Source organism: Trichechus manatus, unplaced genomic scaffold (assembly GCF_000243295.1).
Source record: "Trichechus manatus latirostris isolate Lorelei unplaced genomic scaffold, TriManLat1.0 scaffold00133, whole genome shotgun sequence".
Taxonomy (NCBI): Eukaryota; Metazoa; Chordata; class Mammalia; order Sirenia; family Trichechidae; genus Trichechus; species Trichechus manatus.
In genome coordinates this window covers 7340377-7367810 of record NW_004444069.1, presented here as the reverse complement: position 1 = coordinate 7367810, position 27434 = coordinate 7340377, and the positions used below count along the sequence as shown (strand labels likewise).

Genomic DNA, 27434 nt, shown 5'->3' with positions numbered 1-27434 from the left:
TGAGTCCATTGTCGTGGCTATTGTACCAATTCATCTTATTGAGGGTTTCCCTCATTTTTGCTGACTTCTACTTTACCAAACATGATGCCCTTTTCTAGAGATTGGTCTTTCCTGATGACATGTCTAAAATAAGTGACTGGATACCTGGGGACTGTTAATTAGTATGCGTTGCTGCTTCCTGTTAATTATGAGGATAAGGAGGGAAGCAAACTCAACGAACGTGAGAGGTGTGTCTCGCTCCCAAATATGGGTTTTCTGGGGCCAAGGGATGTGTGGCCCATGAATCCTGAACTGATCCCCAGGCCCTTCCAGGTGGTAAAAACACAAAGCTCCACTTCTGAGCTGGTTTCTTCCCCACCCAGTCTTCAACAGCAGAGATCATCCAGCATGCAAGGGCTAGGGGACCGCTGGGGGTGGGCTGAGCCTCTTCCCTCAAACCTGGAGGTCAGAGGGCCAGAGAGTAGCCAGGCCCTGTTCATTTGCTTCTGGACCAACTGACTTCCAGCTTCAGGCAGGGGCATGGGGTGCCCATCTAGGACAATTATTTTTCAGAGCTTCAGGTCACTTCCAGTCCTGAGAGGCTTTGCTGAAAGCTTCAGATTAGGCCCCAAGGTCTACGTATCTGCAAAAATGTTTACCAGCCTAAGGTATTTCCTCTTAGTTCAACGCCTTCTGTTGCACATGTCTCAAAGCTACGGGTCCTACTTTTAATTTTCATTCATTAATTTGCCTAATCATTTATCTATATAATTTACTATTGTGGTCAATTTCTCACTTATCTAGATGTCTAAGTGACCCCCCCCCTTTCTTTCAGGTCTCACATTATTTCCACCCTCTCCTTGTTTGTTCAGAAGGGAAAACAGGTACAGGGACTAGCTTAGTCCTCGGATGGGGTAGCCTAGTTGAGAACCAGGACTGATGCTGACAAGTATGGCTAGGCTCTGCTTCCTCTCCTGGCTCAGCCTGGTGCCGGCCCCCTCAAACCAGCTGGGAGGTGGGAAGGGGGATATGGGGAGAAGGGAGGTGTCCCTTCCTCAAAGCTGCCCTCCCCTACCACCTGGTTGGAAAGGGGAAAGAGAGTCAACTCTCCCAAGACATTCTTTATCCTATTGCCTTGTTGTTTTCCTCGTGGACCTTTTTATTCTCTGAAATACTATTGTTCATTTGTTTTAATGTTCATTATCTGCCCCTCTCCATGCTGCACGGCCCATCTTGTTCACTTAAGACTACTTCTTGCACAACGGACTGAACGAACAACTCGGTGCAAAGAATAAGTGCAAAGCGAATATCAAACAGTGAGAACATTGCGTTCCTTCGGGTTCCATAATTCTAACATTCTAACTTGCAAAAAAGAGCTAGTTCCTCAGTGGAAAAGTGGAACTCAAACTGGCTCTCAGGGTTCGGAACAGGGGAAAAGTCACTCACCCCCACCCCTTCTCTCTTCTCCCCCAGCCTCATCGCTACTCAGGGGATGTGAAAACCTTCTGGAGCCGAAAAACAGAGCGGCGCGCTTGGACGCTCCTTCGCAGGCTTCGTCAAGCCTCGCGCCTAGCCGCGCTACGCCGGGGCAGTGGGTGGGAAGAAGCCGGGAGGGGAAGTCTTGGGGTGAGAGGGTGGGGAGGAGCCCGGCCCCGCGATCCGGCCCGGGTTTTTCATTCCACCCACTCGCCCGCCCGGCAGCGGAGAATTCCATAATCACAGCGGGCGAGAGCAGAGACGGGGAGCGAAAAATCCGGGATCCGGCAACTTTAGGTAGCGCATGCGCGCCCGCGGCGCTCCATCCCAAACACACACACATTTTTCCCCCGGACTTGGAAAGTCACCCAAAGCCGCCCCAAGTGCAGGTAAGAGACTCGGCGCTCCCTCCGCCGCGGCCCCCTATATCTCCCGGCTCCGCGGGCCTCCCAGGGCGCTTTCCTGCCTCGCCCCCTACCCCGCTGCAGCCCCCCACCCCGGGGCTGCCGCTTGCAGCAGGGAGCGGGCGAGCGAGCGAGCAAGAGAGCCAGCCAGCCAGCCTGCGAGCGGGTGCTGCCACCCAACTCCGGCCGTGCGGGAGGCAGGGGGCACGGAGGGCTGGCACCGGGGCTTGGGGCGGCGCGTCGCCCGCGGTGACCAGGGGAATGCCCGGCGCGCGGCTACGGGGGAGGGGAGGGCTGCTGCTCCTGGGGGTCACTTACTCCACTGAGGGGGTGGCGGGGTAGGGGAGAAGAGGGGGAGGTGCCAGGCGAGAGTGCAGGACTTTGCAAATATGGTGGGGGCGCCCCCCGCGCTGCGGACTCCGGGGTGGGGGGGCAGGTGCTCTCCAATACCAGGTTATCATTTCTCCCCCCACGCCCCCCAGCTGCAAGGGGGTCGTGCGCTCTCCAGGGCGGAGGAGGCAGGGGTGAGGGGCGCCTGGGGTGACTTTGCAAGACTTTGCCCAAGGGAAGTGGTGGGTGGGGAACCCCTCCAGATGGCCCTTATGCCCTGATGCTGCGGTGTAGGTGCTGCCGGCAGAGGCGGGCAGTATTAGCTTAGGCCTGGGGTGCCAACGGGTGCCCCGCAGTGGAAAAACGAAGGCGAGAGGTTGCTTGCATGGGGGCAGCGGCGCCCCGTTTTTCCTCTGTGCCTGGGAAGTTTGTCTCAAGTGCGCTGCTCCGGGCGCGGCAAGTGGCACTCCTCACTCTCCCCACCCCCTCTAACCTCCCCGCGCGCAGGGCAGGCAAAGCTGGGCACAGGCAGCCGGGGCACCGGCTCAGAGCCTCGCGGTTGTCGGCCGGAGCCCGCCTGGGTCCGGGGGAAAAGTTCCGGGGAGTTGCCACGACTGTTGTGTGCGCTGGAAGAGAAGTTGCGCCCGGGGACGTGAGACGCTGGGCTGGCGGGCCGGCGGGCGGGTGGAGCGGTGCGCTCCAGAGGGGCACGCCGCGGTGGGAGAAGGTCTGGTAGGGACTGTGCCCTCGGGATGAGCTGAGGGTGAGCCTCGGAGCTCAGCGATTGGGGTGGAGGAACCGTGAATTCAGGGCGCACGGCCGAAGTAGGCACCTGGCAGAGGGTAGAGAGAAGGGAAACTGTGGGGCGCAGAGGACACCCAAGAGGAGGTGGCTGGCCCACCCAGTCACTTGGGGTCGGGCTTCAGGGCAAAGGAGCGCGTGGTGGCTGGCAGAGGAGTGTGGGCGAGCGGGGTTCCAGGCGGTGCGCGGGAATGGAGGCCGGGCCGGCGGGTAGTAGGGGAGCTCCCGGGGCAGGGGGCCGAGTCGTGCGTCGGGGTGAGCCGGCCGGGAGGAGCGGCGGCCGGTTTATTTTTACTCGGTGGCATTTGTAGAATGTGCAGCTGATGGCCGTCGGCCGCCAGGAAGTTTTGCTTTCTGTTCTTTCTCTCTCTTTCCGAAGCCAGAGCGGTTGGGAGCGGGTGGGCAGGGGAGCTGGGCGGGTAGAGGGGACGGGGGGGCCACCAGGGTGGCGGGGCGCGGGCGATGAGGGCAGGGGCGCTCTAGGGTCGTGGCGGGGGCCTGCTGGGCGCGGGCGGGCGCTGGGGCGCTGGGCCGCTGTAGAGCGTTTGGGTGAATTCTGTCCCCGGCTTTGGAAGCTCCTCGGCGAGGGGAACAGGTGTACGCGCCGTCAATCACGGCGGGAGGGACACTTAAGGGGCGTAGATGAAGATAATAATAACAGATTTCTCTTTAGGGGGTGGGCGCAGATTCTTCCCACTCATTCCCGACCCGGGTCCAGAGTTGGGGGAGGAGTGGAGAGCGAGGGAGGCAGGGGCGGCTTCTCCCTCCACGCAAGTTCCTTTGGACCCATCCCCAGCTTGGGAAGCGGGCCTGGGTGCGGCGAGGACTTCCTTCCAGCCACGCTGGGGAGGGTGCGGGTGCGTGGATATGTAGGATTTGTCCACCAGGGAAGCCGCGATAACACCCCTCCTCTGAGCCGGGAGCTCCCCCAAACCCCGCTGGATCAAGGGGAGACTGGTGGTGTGTGTGTGCGTCGCTCCCCCAGCAGAGGCTGGGGGCGAGGCCCTCAGTGGGTGTGGGTGTCCCGCCACCCTCTATACACTCAAAGAGATGGGGGCGGCGAGAAGGAAAAAGACAGGGTAATCGCTGGGCAAAGTTGGTAAATTTAGGACGTCTCTAAGCTGTTACAGGCGCGCGGTGAGACACCGCGCGCCAGGGGACTGGAAAGCAGATCGCCGGTAATATCGGCGCCGCCACCCCCAACCCCCACCAAGGTGCGCGCGCGCAAACATACACACACACACTTACACACGTACACACTCACGTCGCCGTCCTAAAGGGAGCTGTCCCGGCTGAGCAGGAGCAGCTGCGCCGGGCGTGGGGGTGGGGGGGGGGTAGTTGGTCCCCGGGGGCTGCGCCCGGGCTGCACTCCACGTGCCCGGAGGGGGCGCTGGGCTGTACGGTGCCCGAGCGCAAAGCGCCGGGTTTGCGCCCTGGTGGCGGCGAGACGGTGCGTCCCGGGCGGACGTCGCGATCCGCGCCATCTCCAGTTCCCAGCGCTACCTCCCTCGACCCGCAGCCGCTTTCCCACTTCCCCAACTTCGGCTTTTACTGGTTTGCTCCTCGAGCTCTGGGACCCTTTCCAGGGCAGAGTAGGGAACTTCTCCTTTCCGGGCGACGGCCACCATCTCTCTCCCCGGAATCCGGCAAACCGGAGTGATTCTCCCCCCGCCCCCCCAACTTGTTAGCCACCTTAGAGGCGGTTAACGAGAGTTTATGGAGAATATTGTTGAACTTCAGTAATCAGGTTTCCAGCGATCTTATGCCTCCTGTTTAATTTATTAGACTAGTTATTTATTCTGTTGATGATAATCTGTTGCTGGTTTCTATGGAGATGTTAAACTGATCTCTTTCAGAAATCAAACTCCATATGCACTAAAACGTTTAAAGGGGCAGTGCCTTCCTCTTTTTTTCTTTTTGTTTTTTAGACTTTGCACCTTGCGGAGACTTCATGTCTTGCTCCGAGTCTGGGCGCATTTATTTCCTTCTTACGAAGGAGAGGAGCCCGAGAGACTCACGCTTTGTGGCAAGTACAGCTTATTATGGCTAGAAGAAAGCGAAGGCTTTGATCCCTAAGTTGCATCATCATTTAAAACAGATCATTTCACCACCCTCCCTTCCCCCCATCATATAAGAGCAAAATTCTTTCAACATCAAAGGGTCCAATCTAAAAAAAAAAAAAACACACAAAAACTATTGTTTAAAAACAAATAGCAAAGTCAGTCAGATGTGAACCTCCCCCTTTATCTGCTCGCTTGTGTTTAAAGAATTTTTTGAATAAGAAAAACAAAACTTGTAGCTCAGCTAATTTCTTCATACTTATTAATAGTTTATTTTGCCCCCCCTTTTTTTAATTTAAAAAGTTCAAAGTTAGATTTCTCTGCCTGTGGGGGTTGAGGTATATTTGCTTCTCTTTTAGATCCTGACCATCTGTTTTTGGAAAATTAGCCTCTGGGAAGAGGGGAAAAGGAGTTTTTACTGAAACTTAATGGAGTGCTTTAAATTTTCTGGGAAAATAGTCACCCAAATATTTTAAAGCCCTCATTTCCCTGCTTTGGGGAGATCAGTCACGTCTGGTGTGTGAGACCATATCAACTTTTTCTCTTTTTCTCCTCTGCTCAAGTATTTTTCTGTAGACTTGTGACTTTGGAGGGGTGGGTGCAGTGAATTAAAAAAGTTAAGGAAGAAAAAAATTACCTTGGTTTCTGACACTCTGAAAATTGCAAACCTACCCTGAACTCAGATATTTATCATGCTGACAGATATGATACAAAGCGATTGCATTTCCTAATGATCCTCGGGGACTAAGTTGTAGGTAAAACCATTTAATGCATTTTTAATATTAAAGTAAGGCCCGGCTTCCATTTTCTTGGAGGTAGGGGGAATGGATGTCTCTATAAAGCCAGTGCATTCTGAGTGTATATGTTGTTTTTTCTTTTTCAAATAGAACCACCCACCCCCAGCCCTTTCACATTTTCATTTACTTTGGGGAGGGATGAGCCACACGCAGGGCATTTGGCCTTCATTAATAAATTTATATTTGGCCAGAAGGTCCAATGCTAAATAAGAGCACATTAAAACAACAACAACAAACAAACTCAGGCTCCACCCCTGCTATGGGAAATAAAACAAGAGGCAATACATGACTTTTTTTTTTTTCTTTCTCTCATCCTTATTGTCTTTTATATTATTTTATTTTGGAAGGAGGTGGAGTGGTGGTTGCTACTGAGCTCAGAGGAGAAATTTCCCCCTTTGCTATATTTTCAAAATTTGTTCGATTTGGATGGCAAACAGAACAGAGGCTTACGAGTAAAAAAAAGAGCACTGTGGCTTTAAACTCAGGAGTTTGCATATTCTCCTTGTATCTTTCCCCTTTGCTAATTATTGTGTTGTTTTCAGAGCAAATATGTCATATCCATGGCGACCGGGCAGGTTTATTGTCTTTCTGAAGCAATAGCTCACATAAGTAATTAATGACTTTCTTTTTTTTTCCTCTGGCTTAGGTTAAACAGATCATTCAAGGAAAGTCATATCTCTCTCTCTCTCTCTTTTCTCTCTCTCTCTCTCTCTCTCTTTTTTAGCCTGGTGACATAAGAACATGAGTTAGAACAAGAAAATACTTTAACCAAGAAATCAACAGCTTATTTTCCCCCATTTCTTTTAAAAGCTGAAGTGTCAGCTTTCAGACATATGAGGCTGTCATCCTCAAAGCCGTGAGCAGTGTAGTCCACGGCTGGGCTGGAAAGCCATTTGAAGGTTGTGCAAAGTGGAGACAGGGGAGGTATTGGCATGGGGGGGAGTAACCTGAAGGAATTTGCTTTTGAGGTCGGGGGGAAGCACTCCAAAATGAGTATTTCTCCTGTATTTAGCAGAATTTAATTAAATTGTTTACAGGAAAGAATTAATGAGTTGGTAGTAATGTGTTTCCCCCTCTCTTCTTTTTCCCAGTCTAGTTAATTGGAAAGACAAAGTTTTTGTCTTTGATTTACCTTCCTTTAAGATTTCTCCAGCTTTTGTCGAAAGTGCTTTTTTCTTGGAAAAGTAGCTTTTGGAATCCCTTCTTGTTTATATGTCCAGAATTATAGTGGGGTTTTTGGGTTTTTTCGGTTTTTCCCTTAGACCTACAGCTTGAAGGTGGTTTCTGCTTCTCAGGAATCAACAGCTATGATGATAAACCAACACTTGGATTTTTTTTTTTTAACCTTTTCTTTTTTGTTAGGGGGCTCTTTTTGAGGATGTAAAATGTATAGTATAGAGAAGGCATAACTCCCTTCTATAGTCAGTGACAGTACTGGGGAAGGTAGAAGCAATTTTTTTTTTCCTTTTTATAAAAATCACTATTTATGTTCCACCCTTTTCAGATGAACCTTTTGCTTGTAGGAAGTCATAGGATGTCACCCCTTAACTTTAGAAATGTACGAGATGTCTAACTAATATTTTCTGGTAGCTTCTTCTGGCCCGCCCTCTGTCTCTACCACAGACACGCATTAGTTAAGGACATTTGTCCTCCCCCCGCTTTGTAAATTTTACATGTAGCAAAGGTTTGGTGTATGTTCTTGGAAAGGAGGAGAGAGATAAAGAGAAAAGCATTTATGTTGTACTCCACACAGTTAAAAAGATTTCCCCCCATATGAACCAAGTTTAAAAAAAAAAAATACTGAGAGTCAACGGGATGAATCTTTAGGCTTTGGGGCACTAAAAATAAAAATATAAAGAAGAAGAGGGATTTATTTGGTATCTGGTTTCTGAAGAGGAGAAGAGAAGGCCAAGCAAGTCAGATGCAGAGAATCTAGCGGAGTTGTAATTGAGCCGGTAACCTCTTGATGTCTATATCAGAAACACAGACAAGAGCAGAGGGAGCCAAAGAGAGGAAAACAAGCTTGTAGAGGAGGGAGCTCAGGGGGAGATTCACAGAGAGAGAGGGAGAGATTTAATTTATAGACATTTTAAAAACCATAATTTCATTAGGATCTGTTCTTCCCCTTCTCTGAAGGGCAGCCGGGCAGACCGATAAGGCCGGTCCCTTTGCCCAGGGTGCGTGGCGGTGTGTTGGGCGCAAACTTGACCATCTTGTCATCCAGGGTTTGCTTTATCTCTGCCCACTTGCTTCTGCCTTCATTATTTTCAAAGAAAAAAGTCCCAGATCACCAAAAGTTAGCCGTGCCTCCGGGGTGCCCTGATTCCCCTCTGGTTACCACGGCGTTCCACGAGCAGCGTGGCTGCCTTCTGCCTGGGCCGTGGCATCTGTGTGTCTTCTGTCTGTCGCCCGGCTGCCTGGGGTTCCAGCTGTGGGAGGCCACTCGGGGAGGGGGGCACCTCCATCTCTGCCCCCTCAAGTTCACCAAGTTAACTTGCTGTGGTTTGGAAGCCACAGCTTGCGGGAAAAAAGCAAAAGGCTGTCATAAATTCTGCAAAAATTAATCAACCGTTCAAGAGCTGCACGATAGGAGGGTTTGCAGGCAAGCCGGGCCCTTCTCCCAGACCCCTTGCTCCAAGTACAGCAGAGTAAGGGGTGGCCTGGACGGTGGCAGGGGAAGGTTTTTTTTTTTTTTTCTTTTTTTCTTTTTAATCCTAATAATTGAGAACAACTAGGGGGAGAGAAGAGAGATGGATTTATTGAATTTAAATCCTCAAGTGCCCTCGTTCTATATTGTTGGGATTTTTTTTCCCCCTGCTTTGGTCTGGATTTGTCCTGTGTGTCTTTGACGGAAAAAGCACGTAGGGAAAGAGAGCAAAGGGTGGAGGGGAGAAAAGGATAGAGAGAGGGGAGAGAGAGAGAGAGAGAGACAGGGACGTGTAGCTCCTTCGGAACTCATTATCATTCTTAATAAGTCTTAAGGAATAAAGAAGAGTATTGAGTGTAAATGCTGGTAATCCTAACACTTCTCAAGGTGAGAGGAGGCTTGAGGACACACAGAAAAGAGCGCAGAGGAGGGGGTGGGAGGTGGGGGCCCAGAGGCCCTGAGGGAGTGGCAGGCCTGGGGCTTGGGAGGCTCACAGGAGGCCCGGAGGCTGGGGGTCCCGGAGGAGTCCCAGGCTGGACAGGTTGTCTAAGTTGGCACCGGGATCCCCAGGGCAGGGTGACTTTCTGGGGGCAAGGATAGAGGGGAACATCAGGCCTTGGGTCAGCCATGTCGGGAGCAGGGCTGGGGGTCGGGGCCTCAGGGCCTTTGCCTTTCCTGGGTGCTATCTCCAGGGTCAGTTTGGCACCTGCCCCCTGGCCTTAGGTTCCTGGAGAAGGCCTGGAGGTGCTGGCCTCGCCCCAGGTCGCTTGCTGCCCTGTCAGCCTGTAGCAGCTGCTCTGGGAAGCGAGAGGGACGTTGCTGCGGCCGGAGCTCAGCTCCGGACACTAGGTGGCTTAGAGGATCCGCGAGGTTCTCCAAGGCAGCGGCCGCTGGCTTCCTCTCTTCTCCCGCCGGTGGGCTCCGCTGCGCTGCTCCTCTGCCGGTCTGTGGGCAGCCCTTGGTGATGGAGGAGGGCAGTGGGCACTGGCCCAGAGGCATGGCACCACTCCCGGGCCCGTGCTCCCGATGACCAACTTCCAGGGAACCGGTGATGAGGCCGGGGCAGCTCCCACGGTGGAGGCAGCTGCTCAGGGACACCAGCAGCAGGGACATTTGGAGTCTGGACTCGTGTCCTCTGCTCTCGTCCTCTGCCACTGGGGAATGAGGCGCTGCAAAGAACGTGTGGGCACTCTGGGCAGTGAGTCCTCCCTCTTTTGAGTTCCTGTGCCCCCTTTGAGAATCCTCTTAATAAAAAAAAAAACACCTCATAAACATAAATATGGCTTATACTTTGAGGGGTTTCACAGACCTTATAAACCCAGCCTAAGGACCCTCTGGGGTCCCTTGCTTTGGTGGGTGTCTTTTTAATTCTCCAGGATGGAGAGGGGAGAAGAAGGGAGGCCCACATTCCCATGAGACAAATCGGTCCTCATCTCCACTCCCACCTCTGCCTACCTCAGTACCGGGAGAGAAGTGTGGTGCTAAGCCGTGACCTCAGGGGCCCCGTAGCTGGGTTAGGGGCGGCATTCAGGCTGTCCCTATGAAGAACCACACCTGCTCAGGTGGTGGCCTCCAGCCATCAGCAGGGGCCTGGGAGAGGCCCCACCCCAGGCCAAAGACAGCCCCTGCTTCCAGTGTATATTCTTAAGAGTCCCCAGGGTGTTTGAGGAAGGGTTTTAGCCAAGGTCATATCTGAGCCATGCGTAGTTTTCTCTGGGATGAGGGGTGGCCAGGGAGAGTGACACAATTCAGTTTTGACTTACTGTCATCTTTTTTTTTTTTTACTATATATTTTTTTGGAAAGCAACTTCTGGGGAGCATGCAAGGGTGTGTGGGCGTTGGAGATGCAGGCTGGTGATGGAGCTGGTGCAGAGCCCGGAGGGAGAGCAGCATGGGTTAATGGCGGGGTGGATTCTGCTTTTCTGCTGTTTAAAAGCAGTAATGACCAAATTGCATGCCCTGCGTGTGTGTTGCTGACGAGATTTACCGAAAGGAAGCCGAGCTGTCTCTCTTCTGCTGGTCTCTGGGTGGGTGAGCGTGTGTGTTTGTGTGTGTGTGTGTGTAAATGAGAAGAAGGGGTGGAGTGTAAGCGCTGCCAGGCTGGCACCCTTCCCCAGCACTAATTGCTGGCAGATACCCACGGGGGCTGTGCCAGCGTCTCCAACTCCATCCCCCCTCCCCCGGCCCTTGGGGAGCTCAGCTGTGCAGCTCACTATGTGAGGGCCATTTCCTGGCCCACTACTCCTGGTGGCTCCTTTAGGAATCTCAGGGAAATCTAATCCTTGGGACCATGGACCAAGACCCAACATCTCTGACTGGGGATGGAGGGACAGAGTGAGACATGGGAGGTCCAGAGCTCAGCTGTGGTCTGGCTGTCCATGCTTGCAGAGTCTTGCAGGGTGTGGCCTGGTGGGCTAGTCATCAGGAGAGCCCATTCCAGTCCTAGCTCTATGGTGAGTCGCTGTATGGCCTTGACCAAGTCATTTGACCCCTTGAGCCTCAGTTTCCTCTCTTGTCAAATGGCGTCTGATCCTGCTGACCTCACGGTTGTCCTGACAGTCAGTTGGACTCATAGCTGTGAAAGTCCTCTGAATATAATTAAGCATAATGAAGAATTTATCATGGTCACTACTTTGTCAAGTGCATGATGTCCCCAGTGTCACATCAGCCGGTTTTATATAATATGGGATCAGTCTCAAAGGGGACCCCCGTGAATTCCTTTCCAGCAAGTTGTGGGCCTGGACCTGGTGTGTGGTGCTGGGGTTGCATTTTGTATCAGATTGCAGGTTTTCTCACTGGCGGCTTGGAGCTGAGTTGGGGGAGAGTGTCACTTTTCATGCAGAATGGAGGATCCTATCAGGGTGCTGGGTGTGTTTAGCAGCTTTGCATCTCTGGAGCCCATTGGTTCGTTGAGGAGCTGTTTATATCATGGTTCAGATCATGCAGCTGGAGCCAGGTGACCAGGGATCAGAGCCATGTGGCCTTCCATGAGTAACTTAACTAGACAATGCCTTGGTTTTCTTATCTATAAAATGGGAAAACTAGTACCTACCTCGTGTGGTTGATGTGAGGATTAGATGAGCTAAGACATGTAAAGTGTTTAGAATAGGCCTGGTACCCATGTAGGGGTGAGAACAGAATTACTTGCCACATACTAGGGATTGCTGTGGATGAGGGAGTGGGGAAACTCGTCCTCTTCCTATCTGGGGGCTGGGGGTCCATCAGGTGTGGTCCGTTGTGGCATTGGCTGGAAATTCTGGGTTTTGTTTCACCTCTCTAGGCTGTCTTGGGGTCCTTGAGTATTTTTTGGGATGGATCAGCAAGACTGTGCCCGCCTTCGGAGTCAGCCTTAACGTGGGGAAGGGCCATTGGTTTCTCTTTTCCACTGTGGCCAGACTGGACTCCCAGTCAGTTGGGGAGGGTCATCCAGGGAGCTGTTTGGGACAAGAGGCAAGGGAGGGGGCAGGGCAGGCCCTGGGAACTGACCCAAGGAGCCATGCACCCTGCCTGTGTTTGCACAGCCCTCAAGCTTAGTTCTAAGTGCCCGTGAGTCCCAGAGGCCTGGGAGTGCCTTCGTGTGTGAGGGCTCCTTTATGATGGGGACAGTGTGGCTGGCAGAGGGTTGTTGTTGTTGTGTGCCGTTGAGTCAGTTCTGACTCATAGCGACTCAATGTGACAAAGTAGAACTGCCCCACAGGGTTTCCAAGGCTGTAATCATTACAGAAGGAGATCACCAGGTCTTTTTTCTCGCAGAGCCGCTGGTGGGTTCGAACTGCCTACCTTTTGATCAGCAGCTGAGTGCTTAACCATTGTGCCACCAGGGCTCCTTGGCAGAGCGTTAGAGCATGGGATTTGGAGTCAGGCTGAGCCGAATATAACGCTTATTTCTACCACTTGGGCAAGTTAATTCCCCTAACCCTTTGTTTCCACATCTGTGAAATGGCAGTCATAAAACCTATCTTGTGGAGTATTGAATGAGAGGAAGGAATCTAGGTAACATCTGTTGAGGTTGCACTGAGCATTATTATGTGGCACATAGTGGGGGCTACAGGATGAGGAGGAGGGTCATTAATCGGCCAGCCTTGGACTGAGTCTAAGTTAGGTACCTGGGTGACAGTGCTGAGTAAAAGGGCCCAGCAGGGCTAAGTGTTACTGGTGTCTCTTTAACCCCTTTCGTGGACTTATCTGAGGTTTCCCACCTGCCCTTGGGTGGTCCTGCCCAGGGGCATTCCCCCGGTGCTGAGGAGGTGGAGGGAAGGGCCAGGGGAAGAGGCGGGGTGGCAAGGAGGCAGTGACCTAAGGAGGCAAGGCCAGTGGGGGCTGCTGAGTGGGGAGCACTGGAGGGGCGAGGGGCACTTATGGAAGATGAGGTGTATAAAGCGCCATCAGCCTCTCCCATTTCACTGTGCTGTGCCAAAACACCCCGGTTCTTGTTTCACTATCTGCGATCTGGGAGCAGGTTAATTTCCATGACGAACTCCAGGCCACGTGCTCGGAGGATTTATCTAATTAAACTGATGCCTTTTTCTAAGACAGAAAGAAAGGATGGAAGGGAGGGAGAGAAGTAAGGAAAAAGGAAGGAAAGAAGCAGTAAGGGAAGGAAGGAGGAAAGAAGGAAGGACAGGAAGGAGTGAGAGAAAGAAGGAAGGGAGGAGAAAAGGAAGGAAGGGAGGAAAGACAGAAGGGAGGGAGGGAGGAAGGAAGGAAGAAAGGAAGGCAGATATGCTGGAGGCAGACCTGTGATTTTTGAAAGTCCGTGACAAAGTAAAGGAGAGGCTTGGTGCCTGAGGTGCAGGCTTTCCTGGGGGACCATGCTTCTGCCTTCTGACAATTTTAGTTTATTTCCAAAATAACTCTTGGGCTGGGAGGGAAAGGGTTCTGGAAAGTTCTGGATCTTCACTGTCCAGTATAGTAGCCGCTAACCCACGTGACAATTTAAATAAAATTAAAAATTCAGTTTTTCAGTTGAACTAGCCACATCTCAAGTGCTGTGTAGCCACATCTGGCTAGAGGCTTCTGCACTGGGCACTGCAGATATCAAACATTTTCATCGTTGCAGAAAGTTCTATCAGACAGCTTCCTTCAGAGCAAGGGACAGTGATGGAAATGGGGGCTGAGTAGTAGGGATATGCCCAGATACCAAAGAGGGCTCCCTACGTGGATCCTAGGCCTCTTTAGTCTCCACTGCAGGTTTTCCCTTTGCCGAGGCAGGCCATGTGGTAGGTCTGGAGTTAGACAGAAAGAGGTATGTATTAGTTTCCGAGGGCTGCCATAACAAATCACCACAAACTGGGTGGCTTAGAACAACAGAAAATTATTCTCTCTTAGTTCCACAGGCCAGAAGTCTGAAATCAAGGTGTTGGCAGGGCTCATTCCTTCTTGAGACTGAGGAAGAAGCTATCCTATGCCTCTCTCCTAGCTTCTGGTAACTGCTGGCAATCCTTGGCATTCATTGGCTTGTGGCAGCATGATTCCAGTCTCTGCTTCCATCTTCACATGGTGTTCTTCACCATGTCTGTGTTTCTGTATCTCTGTATCTGTGCCTTCACATGGCCTTCCTATAAGGACATCAGTCATTGGATTTAGGACCCATCCTACTCTAGTATGACCTCATCTTAACTTAATCGATTAGATCTCTAAAGACCAACTTCCAAATAAAGTCACATTCTGAGGTTCCAGGTGGATGTGAATTTTGAAGGGATACTATTCACCCCAGTATAAGAGTTAAATTGTCTTATCCCATTTAGGATCTTTGTGGCCTTGGGCAAGGGGCTTACCTTCCTGACTCTTCTTTATCTTCTGTGGAATTGAACTGACAGTAAACAGTACCTGCCTCATAGACTTCTTGTGATCATTAACTGAGGTGATGTGTGAATTAGTAGAGTGCCAGGCACATGGCGAGCACTTGAAAAATGGGGACCACTATTATTATAACAATTATTTAAATTATTATTTTCACAATAATTATTGAAGAGCTTTTGTTGCTGGCAAGTTCTTAGACACTCCTCCACCAAATGCTGATTTATCCATAATCAACATTTTTCAGAATTTTTCATTTCAGTTTAAATGAGCCCCCAAATCACTTTCTTCTGGAAACTTAATTTGGATTCCTTCTTTCCATCTCTCCTCAGCCCTCCTTTCTTTGGGAAAAAGGAGGACTTGGATATGCCCAAGAATTAACTCTTGTAGGCCTTTCTACTTGTGAATTAGAGCCTCTACCCATCCTCATGCCCCCAACACACGTATAAGTGCACCCACATGCATGCACATGCACGCATGCACGCACGCACGCACACACACACACACACAGGCTCTTCCACTGACCAAACCACATTTAAAAAACAATCCAAAGTATTAGAATAGGGGAGAGCAGATGTGGCCTGGCAGGGCTGGCTAGGTTGTTTGGGGGTGGGGTTGGTGGCCTCTGTGTGTTTATTCCGGACATCGCCCAGTGCCCTGTGTGCTAATGTGGAGCTGAAAAGTCCCCTGCATTGTGTAGGCTCCTTTCCCCGTGAAAAGGCAATTGAGTCAGTGAGGAGTTCCGAATGGATTGGAGCTGACAGTAAATGAGAATTTGGCAGCGGGTAGAAAACAAGCTAACCCCCTGCTCCACACACACACACACACACACACTCACACACGTACACCCCCAACTCACACACACACTCTTATCCCTCCCTAAACTCCCAATTCTTGTTTGGTTTTTAGAGGGATTTTGAAAAGAATTATCATTTCTTTTTGTGGTATCAACGTTATCAGCAGGGGTCTTCCCAGCCTGACCCTCTCCCCCATGTTGCCACCGTACCCCATTCCACCTCACACCTGCCGCCTCAGTGGCTCCGCCAGTGATCCCAAACAAGTTAAGGGCTGAATCAATTCTAGACCCAGCTGTACATTTTACTCTGCGTTCCTGAATGAAGCAATGTGCTGTGCTCAGCACAATTGGAGACTGTCTGCCCCAGTGACCCACCCGGCCCCCACCCTGCTGGGCTCCGCCAGCTTTCACAGGGTCTGCTGCTGGGCCCCAGGACCTCCTCCCTGGAAATGGGGGAGCTGGTGGCCCATGCTATGGGGGCCTTGTCTGGTGCCGTCTCCATGACCAGCTTCCCATCAGAGACCTATTTCAATTTTAAAAGACAGGGTGCATCATTTTGGGCTGGCATCATCCCTGGTTTGCAAAGAAAGCTTGCAATTTTGAGGGTTTGTACATGCCAAAGGCCCTGCCCCTGCCACCCTTAATTCCCCTCTCTACCGTATCCACAGCAGTAAATCAGTTAACGAATAGTGATTTGTACCAGTTCCTCACCAATAGCCCCATGTCCCTAACCAGTTGCTGTCAAGTTGATTCTAACTCGTGGCGACCCCATGTGTGTCAGAGTAGAACTGTGCTTCATAGGATTTTCAAGGCTGTGACCTTTTGGAAGTGGATTGCCAGTTCTTTCTTCTGAGGTGCCTCTGGATGGGTTTGAACCATCAGTGTTTCAGTTAATAGCCCAGCACTTAACCATTTGCACCATTCAGGGACTCCTAAGACCTCCTCATTTAAACATTAAGAGATCCGGGGAGGGAAATACTGCCCCCTTGCAGATGCCTTTCTAGCCACTCCCCATATTTATAAAATAGTATCTTTTTAGCCTGACTCTCCTCTCTTGGTGGTAATGTGGAATCTCTCCTATTCCTGGGTGTTAAGAGGCAAGGAGAAGTCCTCATTTGACCAGATGACTGCCTGCTCCTTTGGGGTGCATGTGTCCCCTAGTGGCTAGGGCTGCCTCTGAGGGGCCCTTTCTGGAAAAGGGCTTGTAGAGTCGGGTTGCTTTAGGAGCTATGCCAGGAAAACGGCCACCATGGAGAGGCACCATAGAATAGTGGTTAAGTGCAAAGGTTCAAATCCCTGGTCCCTCGTTTATTAGCACTGTGACCTTGGGCACATCACTAAACCTTCTGAGCCTCAGTTTTCTCATTTGTAAAAGGGGTCACATGGAGTTGCTGTGAGGATTAAATTAAATAATGCCAGTAAGGCACTTAGCACAAGACCTGGCTCATGGTAACAAAGGGTAGCTATAATTACTACTGTTATTATTACTATGCCTTCCTTCTCATCTGTCTTCAGGAAGGCAGAGGGCTTAGGCCTGTCCCTGTGTTCAGGTACCAGGACCCATGAGGCCGAACTGGAGCCCCAGCCCAGAGTCTGTGGCCATCATGGGAGTGGGAGGGAGGCTTGTGATGCCCGGGGCTGGGTCCTTGGATCCCCAGGTGACAGCTCCTGGGCTGGCCTGGACTGCCTGGCCCAGGGAGGAGTTGACGCCCAGGTGCTGGCCGCCATCTTGGTTCTCCTTTGCCTTGCTGGCAGGCGGGAGTGTGGCCCTTGCCCTCCCCCAGGCGCAGGTGGCCTTTGCTGCCTGGCACCTGTTCCTGGAGGGTGGCTGCCAGGAAGGTACAAACCGAGGGATTGCCCTGCATGTCCTCCGAGTTGCTGCACGAGGTCTGTCTGCTCCCTGGAGGGGCTTGTCTGGGCACTCGCTGCTGGTGGAGGGGGCCAGAGGAGGGACTTGTTTTCTCATTCCAGAGCCCCCTCCTCAACTTCCAGGTGAGTCAGAGGCTAGCTAGGGCCAGAGGCCTGAGGTCTGTGTGCTGGGATCTTGTTGGGGAAGGGGAAAAAGGGGTGAAAAGCTGTGGAGGAACTTGGAGAGGGTGATGGTGAGGGGTCCTGCCTTTGCCCCCAAGCGGCAGCCAGCAAGTGGAGTCCATTTTATACTTTTATTTTATTAAAAGAGGAAGGAAACATCTATTTACCGAGCGCCGACTGTATGTCAGATGCCGTGCTGTGACTTTTTGTGGGATTGAAGGACACAAGGCAGGTAGTGGTTTGAGTCCCATTGTACCAGTCAGGAAGTAAGACTCAGAGAGGTTAAGTAACTTATCTGAGCTCACACAGCGAGTTAAAGGAGAGCCAGGTTTGGATGCAGGTTGATATGACTCTGGAACATATGCTTTTCTCCATGCACTGGAAAAATATAACCCTATTTTAATATAACCCAGTTTTTGAAAATAGATAAAAGGAAGCAAATGTCACCTAGAACTTCACTATCGCAGCACAGCATTGTTTAGTATTTATTGTATTTCCTTCTAGTATTTTTTTCCCTTTGGTTACTGTGCGTACATATTTATATGATATATCTTTACATAGTTATATTCATGAGAAAATATGGTTTTGGTTGAGGACGAGGATGAGCTCGGAGAGTCTCCTTGGGCTGGGACCACTGGGGAGTGATTGATTCTCAGGCAAAATGGAACCCTGATTTTCGCCCAGCACCATCTTTCCAGTAATGAGGTTCCCGAAGCTGCCTTGGATAAAGCAAACTTGGTGAATGGAGAGGCGGACGAGACCCTTGTGTTCGCTCCTGGGCTGATTTTGCTCAGTTAAGTGGCAGAATTCGCCTTTTAACTCACTTCCTTCTTGCTTTTGACAAATGGGAATATTTGTACCATTTTCCCGAATGACCTCCTCTCCTTGGGGTAATGAGAAAAGGAAAGTCTTTGCTAAGTGCTTTGAGATATTTAGATATAAAAACGGAGCGCAGAGTGTTGTCATGGGCCTTTTGCTGCCAGGGTGCTTTATAAAGAGGAAGTGCAGTTTGTGGGGAGTGAAGGTCAGCCTGAGGATGAAGGCCATTGCCAGAGCTGACGTCTCTCTGGGCACCAGGGTGGGGGCGTTCGTGGCCAGCACAGGATGGGCCAGGTTTTGGTGGAATCTCTGCCTGTCCTCCAGGTCCACCCTCCAAGTCCAGGTCCCCACTGCAGAGGTGATCCGGATCACTCGCGCAAAACCCCCACCTTGGCGTGAATCGTTGGATAAATGATTCCATTCAAGGAGAGGACTCCCCCGGCCCCCTCTCCCCATCTCACCCAAGAATAACACAGGGGAATGAATACTGTGTCACTTAGACAAATAAAAATCATGAAGATGATTTCACAACATGGAAAAATGTTTATTATAGGAGTAAAGACAACAACAACAGCAAATAAAAAGAGAGAAAAAAAAACCCCAAAACGCCAAATGCCAAATGTTGTGAACGTCACACTGGAAACTACAGTATATAAAAATACAAATGCTTATGGACAAAGCCCGAAAGGTAATCCTCCCAAATGAAAATTACAGTGTTAGGGTGGTGGGACGACGGTGATTTGTTTTTTATTTCACAACATTTTATTTAAATTCCCCCCTGTGATTAAAAACCAACAAAACGAACGTGTCTGCCCAATGTGGAGCCCTGGCGAGGAGGAGGGGGTGGGGCAGCGCCGGGTGAGAGGGTGCCTGCACCCACGGCCCCCGCAGGGTGCTGAGCTCACTGCCTGTGCCAGCCACAGAAACCTATGAGATCTCCAGAAGCCAAGGCGTATCGGTGACTCAGACATTCATGTTGTGCTGTTCAACAATAGCTTTTGTCCTTTGCCCAAAACCCTAGGCTAGTGTGTTTAAAAAAAAAAAAAAAATTATAAAATTCTGAGATAGTTTGTACTTTCCTTCCCAGCCGGTGCCAGCTCTGGGTGCTTTATTTATTCAAGGTGGGGAGGCAAGGAAGGCAGGGTGGGGGTGGGGGGAGACAGAAAAGAAAAGAAAAACAAGGTGGAACTCGGACAAGGCCCAAGAAACATTTGCACCTCACCAACAAACTTTCTTTTGTTTCCCGCGTGGGGAGAGAAAAATAAGGAGGAAAAAATGCAGAGGACCAGTTTGAACCAAATAAAAGTCCTCGGGTTTTGTGCTCAGGTTGCTTCTTTTGCTCCTTGAAAGGGGTTTTGCCTTTGATTTGTGGAACCTCCAGGCTCTTTGGTGGCGTTCACCTCTGGGCCAGAACGTGACGGGATGAGAGTGGAGGGGCCCAGGAAGGCAGGGCTGGAGCCACTGACCACTGGGAGCAAGGACAGCAGGTCAGTCTGTGGTGAACGCATACATTTCATTTGGCTGTTCTGGCCAATAGTGCCCAACTGCCTACAGCTTTTACCCTCACTTCTGGCTGGCTTTAAGGAAGATTCTTACCTACTGGAGTCCCAGAAGCTGTTCTCTGCTAGTGGGACTCAGAATTCCTTGTGGATCAGGGATGAGGACAAGCTGGCCTTGCACTGGTTTGGACCAGCTCTTTATTCCCAGCGTCCACTGGAAGACATTTTAAGAATAAGATTCAGGAAGACTTTGGGAGAGGAGAGTTGGAAGTATGTATATGTGTGTATGCATGTATGTATGTGTGTGTGTGTGTCCACTTTAGTCTTAGTCACTTTTTTTCCTGGTTGTAATAGCCAGGTGAAGTCCCTGGGCAGTGCAACAGGTTAATTCAGTAAGCTGCTAACCAAAAGGTTGGAGGTTCGAGTCTACCCAGAGGTGCCTCAGAAGAAAGCCCTGGCAATCTACTTCTGAAAAATCAGCCATTGAAAACCCTATGGAGCACAGTTCTACTCTGACACACATGGGGTCACTGTGAGTTGGAATCAACTCAAAGACAACTGTTTTTTTGTTTCTAAATAGCTAGGCAGAGTAATATTTATGGGGGGGAGACTTCAATCTATTTTCTCACGTATCACTTGTCCCCCTGCCCCAAACCAGCTTTTTGAATGAGATGGTGAGGCCGCCTGGATCACAGGCTGATTGGTGATTCTTCCTTCAAAGTTTGTGGCAATAATTCAGGGTCTTCTCTTTGGCAGTGGTTTGACCAATAAGAGAAAGGAAGTTTATGGGCTGAAGGGGTTTATGGCCTTGAATGGACTCAGACACCCTTGTCGGTGGCTCTTGATGGGCTCGGGCCCTGGTTTCCAACCCTGTCAGAGTTCCATCTCTTTCTTCTTCTAGAGTTTCTGTATCTCTCCCTTGATACGCCGTCTCGGGAATGGATCCACAGCTGAGCTCTTAGGCTCATGTGGGTTTTAGCACCTTCCTGATCTTTCAGTCATTGTGATGATTCCTGTGAAGAAGGCAGCTTGGGGACTGTTGTCCCCATTTTACAGATGAAGAAACTGAGGCCCAGAGAAGGGAGGTCCAAGGTTGCACTGCTAGTCAGTGACAGATTTGGAACTAGGTCCAAGTCTTTGAGCCATTTGGAAATGTGGTCATCTACCATGATCCAGGGCAGGGCTGACCAGTTCCAGATATGGGATCATGATTTTCTCTACTTCCAGAAGAAAAAAAAAAGAGGCCCTCTTAGAGGAATAGATGCCTTGTGGCCCTGTTGGGGTGGCAGGTCCTCTGGTTTTAGAGACCTTCTCTGTCTGATGATGAAGATGGTCTCTGGGTGGTGCAAACGATTTACACTTGATTAGTGCACAGTGGTTAAGGGCTTAACTGCTAACCAAAAGGTTGGCAGTTTGAATCCACCAGCGGCTCCGTGGGAGAAAGATGTGGCCGTCTGCTTCCGTAAAAATTACAGCCTTGAAAACCCTATGGGGCAGTTCTACTCTGTCCTATAGGGTCACTATGAGTCAGAATTGACTCAATGGCAACAGGTTTGGTTTTTGGTTTTACCAACCTACAGGTTGGCAGTTTGAACCCACCCAGCAGCACCATGGAAGAAAGGCCTGGCAATCTGCTACTGTAATATTGCAGCCAAGAAAACCCTATGGAGTACAGTTCTACTCTGTAACGCATGGGGTCATCATGAGTCAGAATTGACTCGACGGCAGCCGGTTTTTGTTGACGAAAGAGCACAGATGGTGAGATGGGACTGGGGAGTGGTTCTCGGCTCACCTCCGCCACTGACGAGCAGCCATTTCCCAAGACCTTGACTTTGCCATCTGCAGAGCGAGAGGGCCCGGCCAGTGGTTTCTGAGTCTCTTCCCACTTTACCGTGGCTCCAGCTTGCTGCCACAATCCAGAGCCCCAGCTGTGCCTGTGCAGCAAACCCTCTCTCCATCCTGTCAAACCAGGAGGTGCCAGTTTCCCCAAGGCTCCCATGAGCTCTTTGCCCCATCCTCCACCAGGACAGCCTTCACAGCCTCCAGGAGCTATGCCCCAGCCCCTGCCTTGTACACCTGCTCTCGATCACCATGCGTCTCAAAGCACCCCATGTCACAGCCCTTTGCTTTGAACTTGCCAAGTGTGGAGAGGCCGATACGTGAGGATATTACCAGCAGGACGAGAGGTGGGACCCTGGGAGAAGAGGCAGCAGTGGCGAAAAGGTGGGCACAGTGCCCGGGGTGTGAACCATCTGGGCAGGAGGCCTGGCTTCCAGCTTTGGGGGCTCCAGAAGGGCAGAGCCTGGGCGCCTGCTGGCCTGTGCACAGGCATGATGTTGAAGCCACTACTATGGAGATTAAGGGGATGAGAATGTAAATCTCAAGTAAAAAGGTAATTGAATGTAATAGCAAACACTGCTCGCTCTATGTTAATTTTAGCTCTTCCCCTGGATACAAGGCGCTGTATTAGTGTTTTATTACCATTTTGTTTGCACTAATAAAATAGTAAAATTTATTTCAAGGAAGTTGAAGGATGGTTTTACAATGCAAATTTGAAGAAATTGGACTTTTCATTTATGCCTCTGCTGTTTTAAACCCTGATGGGTGTAAATTAGCTACAGGGACCAAGCAGACCCCACTGCTGGGGACTTGGGAGGCGGGAGGCCTGACAGAGGTTCCAGGCGAGCTTAGGGCAGAAAGCAGTGAGCTCTGCATGGCTAGGGCACTCGGGGGCTGGATTGGGTGGCACGGAGTGGTGGATGAGGGCATGTCAGGCAGGAATGACTCTGGATAGAGGTGGGCAGATCACACACAGGCTGGCAGGCAGGCACATGTGGCCTCACACACTGGGGCTGCCTCCTTCCTCTCAGCCCTTTGGCCTCCCTCTTGTCCTGATGCTGGCCCTTGATTTACCCAGTGGACCCCCAAGGAGAACTGAGCAACCTCTTCCTTCTGCTTCTGGAATTGGATTGTAGGCCAGGCATCCGACCCCCACACACCCTTTTTACAGGAGCTGCAGGTTGAAGGGAGCAAAAGGAATATGGAGGGGAGACCCAGAGCCTCAAAGGAGCCAGGGAAAAGGGCCAGGCCAGGAACCAGCCCAGCAGAGCTTCCCAGGCTTGTTCCCTTTCTCCGTTCTTCCTTATGACCCAGGCGTACTTGAGAAACTGAGAGTGGGACCTTCAATAAACCAGCATCCCCTCACCTTGTGCCAAATGGTCTCATGGTTGTATCCATGCGGGAAAAATCTAGAGAGCTAATTTTTTAAAAATCAAGTCTGAATTTGGAAACCCTGGTGGCATAGTGGTGAAGAGCTACAGCTGCTAACCAAAAGGTCGGCAGTTTGAATCCACCAGCCACTCCTTAGAAACTCTATGGGGCAGTTCTTCTCTGTCCTGTAGGGTCACTATGAGTTGGAATCAACTTGACGGCAACAGGTTTGGTGGGGTTGTTTTTGGTTTTGGGTTGGGTAGAGAGGGGTGATGTCTTGGATGGGTGGAGAAGGGAAGGAGGAGGGTAGTAGGAGAGTTTCATTTTGAGTTTTGGGTGAAGAATTCAGGTTGGTTCTTGTTTTATCCAAACCGGTTTGTTTATCTCTGAAAAATTATCAGCAGCCATGGCCCAAAGCAATGCACTGGGGACCAGCTTCCAAAGGGTAGGGAACCGAACAAGTGTTCTAATGTCTGGTGAAGCTGCTAGCACGTTGTATTGCCCAGGGTTCTCTGGCAGTCTGCCTGGTGCGGAGGAAATGGGGAGCCAGTGTCGCTGGTTTCCAACCCCAACCCTAGGTTTTGAGGGTTTTTTTTTTTCTCAGTGTGTTCTCTCTTTCTTTTTCTGGTGTGTTGTGTGTGTGTGTGTGTGTGTGAGTGTGTTTAATGCAAAGATTCAAACTGTTGACACTGGCAAAGCCAGAGTTGAGAAATTGGAGGAGAGATTCTGTAAGAGAAACTGGAGCAGAAATGGTTGCAAGAGACACCGGAGGATCCCCTTGACTGCAGAAAGTGTGAGCGCGGAGTGTTGGGACTCTGCTCATCAGCTGCAGGGAACTTATTACTGGGGCAGAGGAGGGTGGGCAGGGGCTCCCTGACAGGCAGTGCTGGCAGCCACCAGGGCCACATTGTTGCCACCTCTCTTGATGGCTCCTCTGGTGCCTGCAGGGTCATGTTTGGAGCAGAGGGGTCTGCGCTGACTCGGGTGGTCCAGAGTGTCTGGAGGTCCAAACTGGCCTCAAGCAGCAGTGCCGGTGCTCCTTTTGGTTATTGGACTTCTGGTTTTGTCTTTGGACTAAGGGACTATGGATGGGATCTTCAGGAACTGTGGGATTGGCAGAAGGGACTCTAAATCCAGCCCTGTAATAGGCCTGGAGTCTTTCTTCCCAGCTGCTGGATACATAGGAGGCCCTGGTAGCTCTGGGCTGATAGCTGAGGGGACAGAGAGGAAGGACCTGAATAGGTGGAGGTGGCCAAGGCCAGGGCAGGTTTGAGAGTGCTGCTGAAAAAAGCCAGAGACAAAATTAAAAAGTGGTGCATCTTTTAACTTTTGAAATGGTTTGTGATTCTCTGTGAGTGTGGGGAGGTGCCCCCTGTGTACCCAAAGATTTAGAAAGTGCATTAGGCAGAGGGGTCCCACTCCAGCTGGATTTCAGTCAAAAACTGTAATTATACCAAGGAGGAGATGGAAGTGGGAAAAGATGAGTAGGGTACCCGCTTGGGCCTGGTGTGGAGGTAGCACTAGGAAGCGCCTGCCCCTCTGCACAGGCACCTGCCCAGTCTCTTACACTCGACCTCTGTGCTGGGATCAGAGTGAGGGTGGTTCACCCCAAGGAAAGACCAGGACAGAGCTGGGGCCCCTCTGAGCAGCTCCAGGGCTCCCCTTCCTTTCCCTGCCCTCCCTGCATCCCAACGCTTGCTTTCATGTGCCAGCTCCAGCCTGGAATAGGAGGAAGCTACATTTTGATGGATCTGGCTTTCTTTTCGGCATGGGGTGTGTGTGTTAGAATTCCCACCTTCCAGGTCTCCTGCACGGAGACCTGGGTTTGATTACTGACCAATGCACCTCATGCACAGCCACCACCCGTCTGTCAGTGGAGGCTTGTGTGTTGCTATGATGCTGAACAGGTTTCAGCAGAGCTTTCAGACTAAGACAGATTAGGAAGATCTACTTCCAAAAATCAGCCAGTGAAAACCCTATGGATCACAGCATTCCATTCCCCAACTGATCATGGGGATGGCACAGGACTGGGCAGCGTTTTGTTCTGTTGTGCATCCCATGAGTCACGGGCCAACTTGATGGCAGCTACCAACGATAACAGCAACAAATGTGTGTTGGGGAGAGGGGCACCTACAGGACACCAGTGGACTGCGGTCATGTCTGACCATAGTAAACTCTGGAAGGTGGACCCCTACCCACTGCTGTATCCCGTTTTGTTTGGGGGAGCCTGTTACATGGTCCCTAGCTCCCCTCACTCACAAGTTTCTGCTTTAATTGGAAGAAAAGTTGCTCAGAATTCCTAGATCTTTTGCCCACAAGACCCTGACCCTTCCTCTCAGCCCTCCCAGTCCCAGGATGTAACGGCAGCATCCCGAGTATTCTGAACCCCCGGCTCACCTTTCTCCTCCCCCACCCCCCCTTTCCTGCACCTGTCAGCTGTCTCATTGACTGTCTGGCTTGGCTGCCACCCATCCTCTCCTCCCAGGCCAGCTCCTCCCCACCCCCCCAGCCCACACTCCCTCCCTTCCTGTCTCTGCCCATGTCTGCCTCTACCTGCCCGTCGCCAGCACACCTGAGGATTGGAGGCTGCCTAACGGAGAGTGGGGATGGCTCAGGGTGTTTACCAGACAGCCAGGATAAGGTATTAAATCCTGTTGCTGTCTTCCCAGGGCCGGGTTCCTCAGATGGTTTTCCAAATTACTAATCTCGGTGCCCACATCCCTGCCCGGCCTATGTTTGATGGGAGCTTTCCTTTCCGATTGAAGCTGAACCGAGCAGGATCTGTTGTGGGGTTGGGCCTGGGTTCCCACCGGTGCGTGATGACATGAACGCCTGGCCCCTTCCTCTCCTCCTTCCTTTGTGTTTTTCCTTCCTCTCTTCCTTCCTTTCTCTGAGCATCTTATGTGTGGGGGCCAGGATTCTGCTACCAGGTGTGCTAGAGCCTTCTTGCAACCCCCTCCCCCCATGGCCGGGAGGCCACCGGCTGTCATGTAGGGGGATTCCAGATTGGGCTTAGTGTCCGAGGCAAGGGGGATTCTGACTTGAAGATGATCAGAGATGGGGGCCAACAGGGAAATGACAGCCCTCTCAGAGCCCACTGTTAGGATTCTTTAGACTCAAACTAAAGATGGCCCATGTGAGGTTATGGTCACTGTGCTGACTACCCTGGCCCACCCAAGAAGGGGGTCCCTAAAGCCAACCTGTTTCTCCACAGTGTCCTGCATTGGCGTTATAAGCCGGCCTAGCCTCTGGGGTCCTGGGAGGGATCAGGTGCTCCCCACCGAGCAGAGCCATTGAGGCACCCAGTGGGAGCTATTCTGGATGTGGGGCAGAGGCAGCTTCCCAGGCCCTTCCCTTTTGTAGCACAATCTCGGATTTATCTGCCCTTCCTGGAATGCCAGTCCCGAACATAGAGCAGAGAAGCTCTGCCTTTTCTCCAGAAATTAGGCTGGAAGCAAAAATAAGGCAAATCAGCTTCACCTCCCCTGTCCACTGAGCAGTGAGGTTTCTACAAGGGGAGGAGAAGGTGGCTTGACCAATGGTAGTGGTTTGACCAATGGTGGAGGCTAGATCCGTGGTAAGCAGTTTGACCAGTGGTGGTGACTTGACAAATGGTGGCAGCTAGACCAGTGGTGGTAGCCTTGAATCTCCCCTTCTGGGTGTGCCTGGATCTGATGGATGTGTTCTTTCTCCTAGCTGCCATTTAACCTGGACAACCCCTTCTCACTTCAGATTTCTTTCCCTGGCTATGGGAGCACGGGTGGCACAGTGGTTAAGTGTTCGGCTGTTAATTAAAAGCTCGGCAGTTAAAACTCCACCAGCCGCTCCTTGGAAACCCTATGGGGCAGTTCTACTCTGTCCTATAAGGTGGCTATGAGTTGGAGTCAACTTGACAGCAACAGGGTTTTGGTTCCCTGGCTATGGGCTCCCTCTTCTTTCTCGCTCTTATGCCCCTTCTCCTCCTTCCTCCAGGCAACCAGAGGTCTTTCGGGTTTCACAACTGCTCCAGCCTCCCTCTCTCTCCAGATCTCCTCACCTTGTTCTTGCCTGGGCTCCAGGTGTCACACGTCTCCACGCTCCCGCTGTTGTCTTGACAGTCAGCACTGTGCCAGGCTTTTATCTCGCTCCCTTCCTGAAATTAGTGCCTTGACAGGAGTAGAGGGATTCTGGGATGCAGCCAAGAGGGGCTTGGCAGCAGTGAAGCAGGACTGAGGCCAGGGCACAGAGTTCAAGGGCAGACTTCAGGTGAGGTCCTCAGCCAGCACCCCTCCTCATCAAGACTTCCTTGGTGGTTCTCTAAGCCAGAGCTCCTGTGGGAGTCCTGGGTGTCGAGGCTCCCCATTTTATTTTGGGTGGTGGTCTTTTTCTCATAGGTATTGGGCAAGGGTCAAGAAGTAGACTAGAAAAAAGTGGGCAGAGAAATTCTGCAGGATGACAGTTGGGCTAGCGAGGAGGAGGAGGGAAGAGGTGAAATTAATTCATTAGAAAAACTTGTTTACTGGCTTTGCTTAGGCACCTCCATTTTAAAAGTCCACGTTTACAGTAAGTCGCTAATTAAAATACAAAATTAAGCAACAGCTATGTTTTTTTTTCCCCTAACACTTTAATTGCATGATTTTTCGTGATGTAATTTCTGGAAACACCCAGTGTACCTCACAGGGCTGATTGTTTGATAAACTAGAAGTACCTGAAACCAACCCAAAAAATAAATACATAAATCCAAAGAGAACTTAAGGGAAATTGGAAATGACAAAGAACTGCAGACAGCGGGGAACCAAAAATCCAT

The 27434-nt window shown here is 51.1% G+C and overlaps 1 protein-coding gene across 1 annotated transcript in view; it reads left to right on the top strand.

Moving 5' to 3' along the window:
• Nucleotides 1-1731: 1731 nt before the first annotated feature.
• Nucleotides 1732-27434, top strand: part of CASZ1 (castor zinc finger 1) — a 154536-nt gene continuing 128833 nt past the window's right edge. Inside the window, exon 1 of the mRNA XM_004385159.1 lies at nt 1732-1844. The gene's annotated coding sequence lies outside the window, so the exon portion shown is untranslated. The remainder of the gene's footprint in view (nt 1845-27434) is intronic.